Source organism: Colobus angolensis, unplaced genomic scaffold, assembly GCF_000951035.1.
Source record: "Colobus angolensis palliatus isolate OR3802 unplaced genomic scaffold, Cang.pa_1.0 Scaffold79, whole genome shotgun sequence".
Taxonomy (NCBI): Eukaryota; Metazoa; Chordata; class Mammalia; order Primates; family Cercopithecidae; genus Colobus; species Colobus angolensis.
Genome location: NW_012121709.1, coordinates 5,154,736 through 5,162,023, shown reverse-complemented (window position 1 = coordinate 5,162,023; position 7,288 = coordinate 5,154,736). Strand labels below are relative to the sequence as shown.

The window sequence follows — 7,288 nt, the reverse complement described above, 5'->3', positions numbered from 1 at the left end:
GGCTGCTCGGCAGGCGGAACTTGTAGGAACGCGGGGCTTCTTGGTGGGGCCGGAGCCGAGACCCAGCCGGAGCAAGCAACAGGTACGCGAGCGAGCGACCGAGAGCCAGGGCGCGGCAGCTGGGCACTGGCCCGGGAGCGGGAGAGTGGCAAGTTTGGCTTTTTTCTCTTCCCTTCTCCTTCTTCCTCCGTTCTCTTCTCTTGCAAGCATCTCCGGCCCCCCTCTCCTACCCAGTCCCCAGTCTTTCCTTCCAAGTGTCAGGTCCACCATTTCTGCCCCTATCTCTCCGAGTCCTTAAGCGCATCTTGCTACTCACTTATAGCTCGGTGGCTTGAGGAGGACTTCAACCTCCATAATCCCCACCAGCCCCACAAATAAACACACAATGCAAATAAAAAGTATGCCTGCAATGAGAATATAGTTGTAAGCCACTCCAAATACTTAAAGTCTATCGCAGTGCCAGGAAAGGTCCTCGGTCCCCTTCCAAGCCTCTTGCTGTTCTTGAGTCGCCACCGTCTCCATCACCTTTGCTCCCAACCTCTTCTCCCTAAGTGTCACTTCTCCAATCTCTGATCCCCATTCTCTGGCACCCCAAGCGCATCTCGAGACTTCCTCCCCTTCCAGGTTTCTGGCTGGCCCAATCTTTCTTCCCGAGCTCCGCGCATTTGCAGTTTTCTTCTGCCCTGCCAACGTCGCTCCTTCTCCAGTGAGGTGTCCTGTTTAAGGAGTTTGGCTTCCTTCTCTCCAGACGGTTGTAGCCGCGATGTTCGGAAGGAGACGCCTTCGGAGTGGGCTGGAATAGAAGGCTTTCAGGCAAACTCCAATGGGAAGCCTTAAGGAAGGAACATTTATTGAGCTCCTTCGGGGTACTGGGCACTGGTTAGGGGGGTAATGCTTTGAGAACTTAGGACGGGAAGTGGGTATTGAGCGCCTAGTGTGATTGGTATCAGTGGGAGGAAGGTACTAGGTTCTTGGGGTGGGGGAATTATTGTGACTTAGCTGTGCGCCTGGCACTGTGCTAGGCGCTTTGAGGAAGCGCACAGTGTAAGCATTGTCTTACTACTCTGGATCCTGGAGTAGCGAGGAGCGCTGCAGAGAATGAGGGAGAGAGAATCAGGCTGAGCCCACTACAGATGAGTCTAGGGCCGGAAGGTGAATATCAAAGGTAACATAGCCAGCGGCCCTTGGGTTCCCGCCGCCGAGCCCCGCCGCGCGCCGCAGACACCCTGGGAAGTTGGAGCGGCGCCTGAAGGCGAGGCCCGAGCGTCTGCGCCCGCGGGGAAAGGCGGCAGCCGGAGCGTGGGGGGTGGCAGCGCCCAGGGAGCTGCGGGGGTGCGCGGGGTGTGAGCCGGGACCGCAGGCGACAGATGTCGCGTGGGCCCGCGCAGCCCGGGCGCTGGCAAAGAGAAGTGCGCACTTCGGGGCGCTCTCCGCTCGGTTCCCGGGCGCCGGGGGTCCCATCCGCTTCTCCCCGCCTTCTCCCTCTCCTGTTGGAGAAGCTGGGGGCTCCCGCGACTGAAAGGGGTCAGGCTGAGGCTGCCCAGTCCCAGGGACGGGAAAAACGTTTTAGATGTATCGCGGGGAGCAGCAAAAGGAAGTTGAGCGACAGACGCGAAGTCCAAAGCGTGGGATTTGGGAAGAGGTAGGAAAAAAAGTGGGTTAAGAGGGAGAGAAAAAACAGGCGACGAGATGGAGAGGGACAAGAAGTTTGGGGAGGATAGAGAAAAAGAGAAACTGCCTGGAAAACAAGTTGCAAGACAATTGAAAAGTGAATGAGAAGGAAATAGAGGAAGGGAGTAAAATCAAATAGCACTGTGGAGAGGGCTGGGACACGTCTTTCTCTGGTTCTGTCGTCCAGGAGACTGGATAAGCGCTCCCCTCCTGGGACCAGGCGTGCGGGATGTCGGGTGCACCCTCCCGGGAGGCGGAGGACTCCGGGCAGGAGCCTGACTATGTTCCCGTTTACCGGTGTGTGAGTGTCAGGGGTGGGAACGCTCCCGGGGCCTGGAAGGGGAGGCTGCGGGAGGGGCGGGCAGAGTGCGCCGCTCTGCGCCGGAGCGCAGGGGAGGAGTTGGGTAACTGGGGCCTGCGCTGCAGGGGAGGGCGGCGGCCAGGAGTTTCGCTGTTTTGCATCGGTGTTGGGAGGGCGGCAGCAGGTTGTTGTCTCTGTGGAGTTTATTTCCGCCCCCCACCACCCCCCCGGCTTCTACCCCACAGTTACTCCGGTGCTGCGCCCTGACTCTGAGACACCCTCTTTCCACACCTCTGGGTTCTTCTCCTACCTGCCTTGTTCCGCCCGGGCGTCCCCTCCAGGGTTCTGCAGCCTCTGGCGCCCTGACCTCAGGATGCCCCGCCCGGCTTCCCTCCAGCGCCGCCCCTCATACCCTCGCGACACCCGGAGAATTGCTCACCACCTGCCTTCCTGCGCTCCCAGGGCGGGTTCCCCCGTGCTCCGGCTCCCTGCACTGGCCCGGATAAAGTTCTCTTTCTGCAGCCTACATGTGACCTCAGAATACCAGCAGCTCCGGCCTTTATTGTGCTTTTGGTTTAATTTGGAAACCCGTTTTTTCCCAGCTCTGGTAAGTTAAGTAGAAGGGAAAGAAAATTCACTGGAGGAAAATAGTTCGTTGTGTTCTATGCTGGATATGGGGTGCTCTCCACTTTCCCTACCCTAATAGAGAAAGGGGAATGTTCACAGCTGTACCTTAGGTGTTTGAGGGAGGCCTGTGCCAGCCATATAGGGTAGGAACTACCACTTTCAATTCCCGTAGGTTTTAAGGGTGTGCTCAGCCATATGCAGAATCAATATTTTCTACATACAGACCAGGCAGGGTGACTCACCCCTGTAATCCCAGCACTTTGGCAGGCCGAGGCAGGCGGATCACCTGAGGTCAGGAGTTTGAGACCAGCATGGTGAATGTGGTGAAACCCCAACTCTACTAAAAATACAAAAATTGGCTGGGTGTGGTTGTGCACACCTGTAATCCCAGCTACTCAGGAGGCTGAGGCAGGAGAATCGCTTGAACCCAGGAGGCAGAGGTTGCAGTCAGCCAAGAAGTCAGCCAAGAAGAGCCGAGATCACACCACTGCACTCCAGCCTGGGCGACAGAGCGAGACTCCATCTCAATAATAATTTAAAACACGTGTGTGTGTGTGTGTGTGTGTGTGTGTGTATCCAGTATGCTTGTTCTGAGTCTCTACTGTGAGCCAGCAATACTTTTCTCAGAAGTCATCCTTTAAAAAAGTAACAAACAGAAACAAAAACCCAAGACTCAGTTTTCCCATATGTAAAATGGGGACAATAATAGTACTTAATGTGTAGGCACATTATTAAGAGGGTTAAATGAATTCAAACATGGAAAGTTCTAGAACAGTGGATATACATATGAGCTATCATGATTATTATAGTGCATCCACTATCATTCTTTCCCAAGGTAGTCAACATTGTACCATTATTATTGCTGGCCATTCCACACCACTCGTACCTGCCCTCCTGGGAAATCAGTGCCAGAAGGGTCAGGAGAGAATAATGGTTGAGAGACTCTTAAGCGCCCAGCCACTTGCTGACAGCATGACCTTGAGAAAGAACCATTACCTCTGCACCTTTACTCCTGTAAACTGGAGCTGTATCCTTCTAGGGTTATTGGGAGAATGATAAGAGAATATTCATTGAAAGTGTCCAGTGCAGGCTGGGCCAGTGGTTCCATCCTGTAATCCCAGCACTTTGGGAGGCCGAGGTGGGCGGATCGCTTGAGTCCAGGAGTTGAAGACCAGCCTGGGCAACATGGTGAAACCTTGTCTGTACCAAAAAAAAAAAAATAGCATGGTGGTGTGCACCTGTAGTCTCAGCTACTTGGGAGGCTGAGGTGGGAGGATCACTTGAGTCCCAAAGGCAGAGGTTGCTGCAAGCTGAGATCACACCACTGCACTCCAGCGTAGGTGACAGAGTGAGACTCTGTCTCAAAAAAAAAAAAAAAAAAATGTCCAGTACAATGTCTGTCTGTTAACTTCAGTCAACAGAGAATGTCATGAAATGGTCAGTGCCATTCCTTTTATTTCAAAGGGGAAGCCGAGGCAGAGAGCATCCACCTAAGTGATCCCCAGTGGAATTGGAGCTTCTGTCTTTGAAGTCACACAGCGCCCCCCACCCCATGACTTGCAGGGGAAGAGGAGATAGGGGCAGTAAGCAGAGGGGGTTGGCGCACAGTGAATTCCTGCACAAGTGCAATTCCCTTTCTTCCAGAGCCCCAGGGGAGGCTCCTCTGAGGCTGGGGAGGCCGGGAGGAGGATGGGTATGATTTAACCAGTCAATACTCAAAGATACAGGAGAGAGGGAACAAAAGACGCTTTATGGTGAGCGCTGGCTGGCGGAGGCGTGGGAGGGAGGGAGGGAGAAGCCTGCCTGCGGAGGGGGCAGGGAGGGAGAGAGAATGGAGCCGAGGAATCTGCCTGGGAGTCGAGGCCAGGGCTGGGTAGAATCCTGCCTTGGGAGCAGGGGAAGGGGAGAGAGGGGGACTCTGCAGGCCCATAAGGCGACGTGGTCAGTGGCGAGGAAGATAATGGGCCAGCGGGAGCCTGCTTTAATGAATTAATGACGGCCTGGCCCGCCAACCAAACTTGCTAACTGGTTCTTGGCAGGTACTTTGGGGATTAAGTGGTTAAACCTGGAGGAGCATCCCGCAGGCCTCCCTCCCAGCCCGCAGCACCCCTGCCAGAATTACTTTTAGAGCTTGAAAGCTTGGCCTTCTGCTTGGCGAGGGAGCCCGAGGAGGACAGCTGTTGGGGAGGAACCCCCTGGGAAGGGGCCAGATGTGCAGAACCAGGCAGTCTTCCTGCCACATGGTCCCTGTCTGGAGTCATCCGCTCACCTAGTGAGAGGCCAGAGTACAAGTGACTGAGCTGTGGATGGAAAAGAGCCACACCTGGGAATAATTAAATATACCCCCAGATGTGGCTGGCTGGATTTGGCAATCATAACTCTAGAGTTTTTGAAAAGTCAGCCTTTTAGACAGGCAGATAACGAGAGGTGGGGAGGGAGCTTCTGTTTCTTTGGTGGTCCTCACTAGTGTCCCTGTGATAGGATTTCACAGGAACAGAAAGCTAACCCACAGTGTCCCTAGTCCCTGGCAACTTGCTTGTCACATAGTAGGTGTACAATAACTATGTGCTTTGTTAAATGAATCAGAAACTATGCAACATCAGTCGGGTACGCTGGCTTACATCTGTAATCCCAGCACTTTGAGAGGCTGAGGCGGGTGGATCACTTGAGGTCAGCAGTTCGAGACCTGCCTGGCCAATGTAGTGAAACCCTGTCTCCACTAAAAATACAAAAATTAGCCAGGCATGATGGTGTGTGCCTGTATTCAGCTACTCGCGAGGCTGAGGCAGGAAAATTGCATGAACCCAGGACGCGGAGGATGCAGTGAGCCGAGATCGTGCCACTGTACTCCAGCCTGGGCAACAGAATGAGTGAGACTCAGTCACAAAAAAAAAAACTAAAAAAAGAAACTGTGCAACATAGTCACTATTGTTTCCCAAATTCAGGTTCTTCCACTTACACAACTGCTAATTATTGAGTATCTTCTGTGTATAGGGTGCTGTGGCTACAGGAAGGACCAAAACGTAGAGTTCCCTGCTTTCATGGAGCCCACATTTTAGTGGGAAGAGACAGACAATAAGTAAATATTGTTCTTGTTACTACTTCTGTGTAACAAATTACTCCAAAACTACTAAGTTTTGCTTCAAACAACTAGAGCCATCCCTCTGTCTCTGGGGGGAAGTGGTTCCAGGATCACATCTTGGATCCCAAAATCCGAGGATGCTGAGTCCTTGATATGAAATGGTGTAGTGTTTGCATGTAACCCACACACTGTGTGCTTTAAATCATCTCCAGATTACTTGTAATACCCAATATAATGTAAATGCTATGTAAATAATTATACTGTATTGTTTTTATGTGTGTTTTTTAAAATTGTTATTTTTTAATTTTATTTTTTTCCAATAGTTTTGATCTGAGGCTGGTTGAATCCTTGGATGTGGAACCCACCTATATGGGAGGCTGACATATTTGACCATGCTCACACATTCTGTGGGTGAGGAATTTGGTCAGGGCATAGTGGGGGTGACTTGTCTCTGCTCCAGGATGGCTGAGGACTGGAGTCATGGGTGGGGAAGCAACCTTATTTACATGTCTGGCTGTTAATACTGGGAGTCAGCTGGGGCTGTTAATGGGAGCAGCTATACTCGGCCTCTTCGTGTGGCTTGGGCTTCCCCATAGCATGGCAGCTGGATTCTGACACAGTGACTGGGAACTCCAAAAGCAAGTATCCTGGGGAACTAGGTGGAAGCTGCTTTGCTTTTTCTGACCCAGCTTCCGAAGTCACTTTGGTTATAAGTCAGAAGCTGATGCAGATTCAATGTGGGGCGGAATTAGACTCCACCTCATGGGGGAGTGGTGAGGTTCTGGAATAGCATGGGGAATGGGAGATACTCTAGTGGCCACCTTTGGATTATGCAGTCTAACACAGAGATAATTTCAGAAAGTGCTCAGGGCCCCGAAGGTAATACACAAAGGAAACACAATAGAGAGTGCCCCAGGGACTCCTCACCTGTGGTGATGAGGGAAGGAAGGCCACTTTGAAGAGGAACCAGGGGAACAGCAGATTTGAATGACACAAAGGAGCCAGCCATATGAAGACATTCAAGAAAGGTGTTTTGGGAAGAGAGAGAGGAAGTCCAGTGGCCTGGAGGTGAGACTGCATAGTACATTTCAGGAAAGAAAAACAAGCAGTGTAGCTTGGTGCCGGGGCTGGATGCCCAGGTGCAGGGATGCAGAAATGAACGAGTCCCAACCGCAGCCCTCAGGTGACCCCAGACTCTTTCAGAGACAGGAGACCGAGGCTCTGCCCCTGCCCTCGCCTCTTAGTAGAAGTAAACCAGTTCACCTCCTGCCAAGGTCTGAGAGGTCGTGATCCCTGAACCAACTCACACCCACCCCCCTCAGTGCCAGGGGAACACTGTGGGCATCGACTGGGTCTCCATCACCCTTAGAACTCTCACCATCCAGCTCAGCACTGGCTCCCCTCTTCCTTTCCTGCCCTAAACTGCTGCCCCTGCTGGGTTGGGGATTTCTGATTTAGCCCACATCAATAAGATGCACCCTTTTATGACTCTGGTTGGCCAGACAAGGAGAAAGCTCCTTCCTCTTCCTGTGGGGAGGCAACTGGCTTATCCAAGATGGCTGCTTCCTGCAGAGCTTTCCCACACTGAACCTTTGCTCCATGGGCCA

At 52.6% G+C, this 7,288-nt stretch overlaps 1 long non-coding RNA gene across 1 annotated transcript in view; it reads left to right on the top strand.

The window, feature by feature from the left end:
- Positions 1-7,288, top strand: part of LOC105502293 — a 20,119-nt gene continuing 12,831 nt past the window's right edge. The window contains exons 1-3 of the long non-coding RNA XR_001000316.1: positions 1-82; positions 2,495-2,579; positions 4,244-4,353. This is a non-coding gene — a long non-coding RNA (uncharacterized LOC105502293). The remainder of the gene's footprint in view (positions 83-2,494; positions 2,580-4,243; positions 4,354-7,288) is intronic.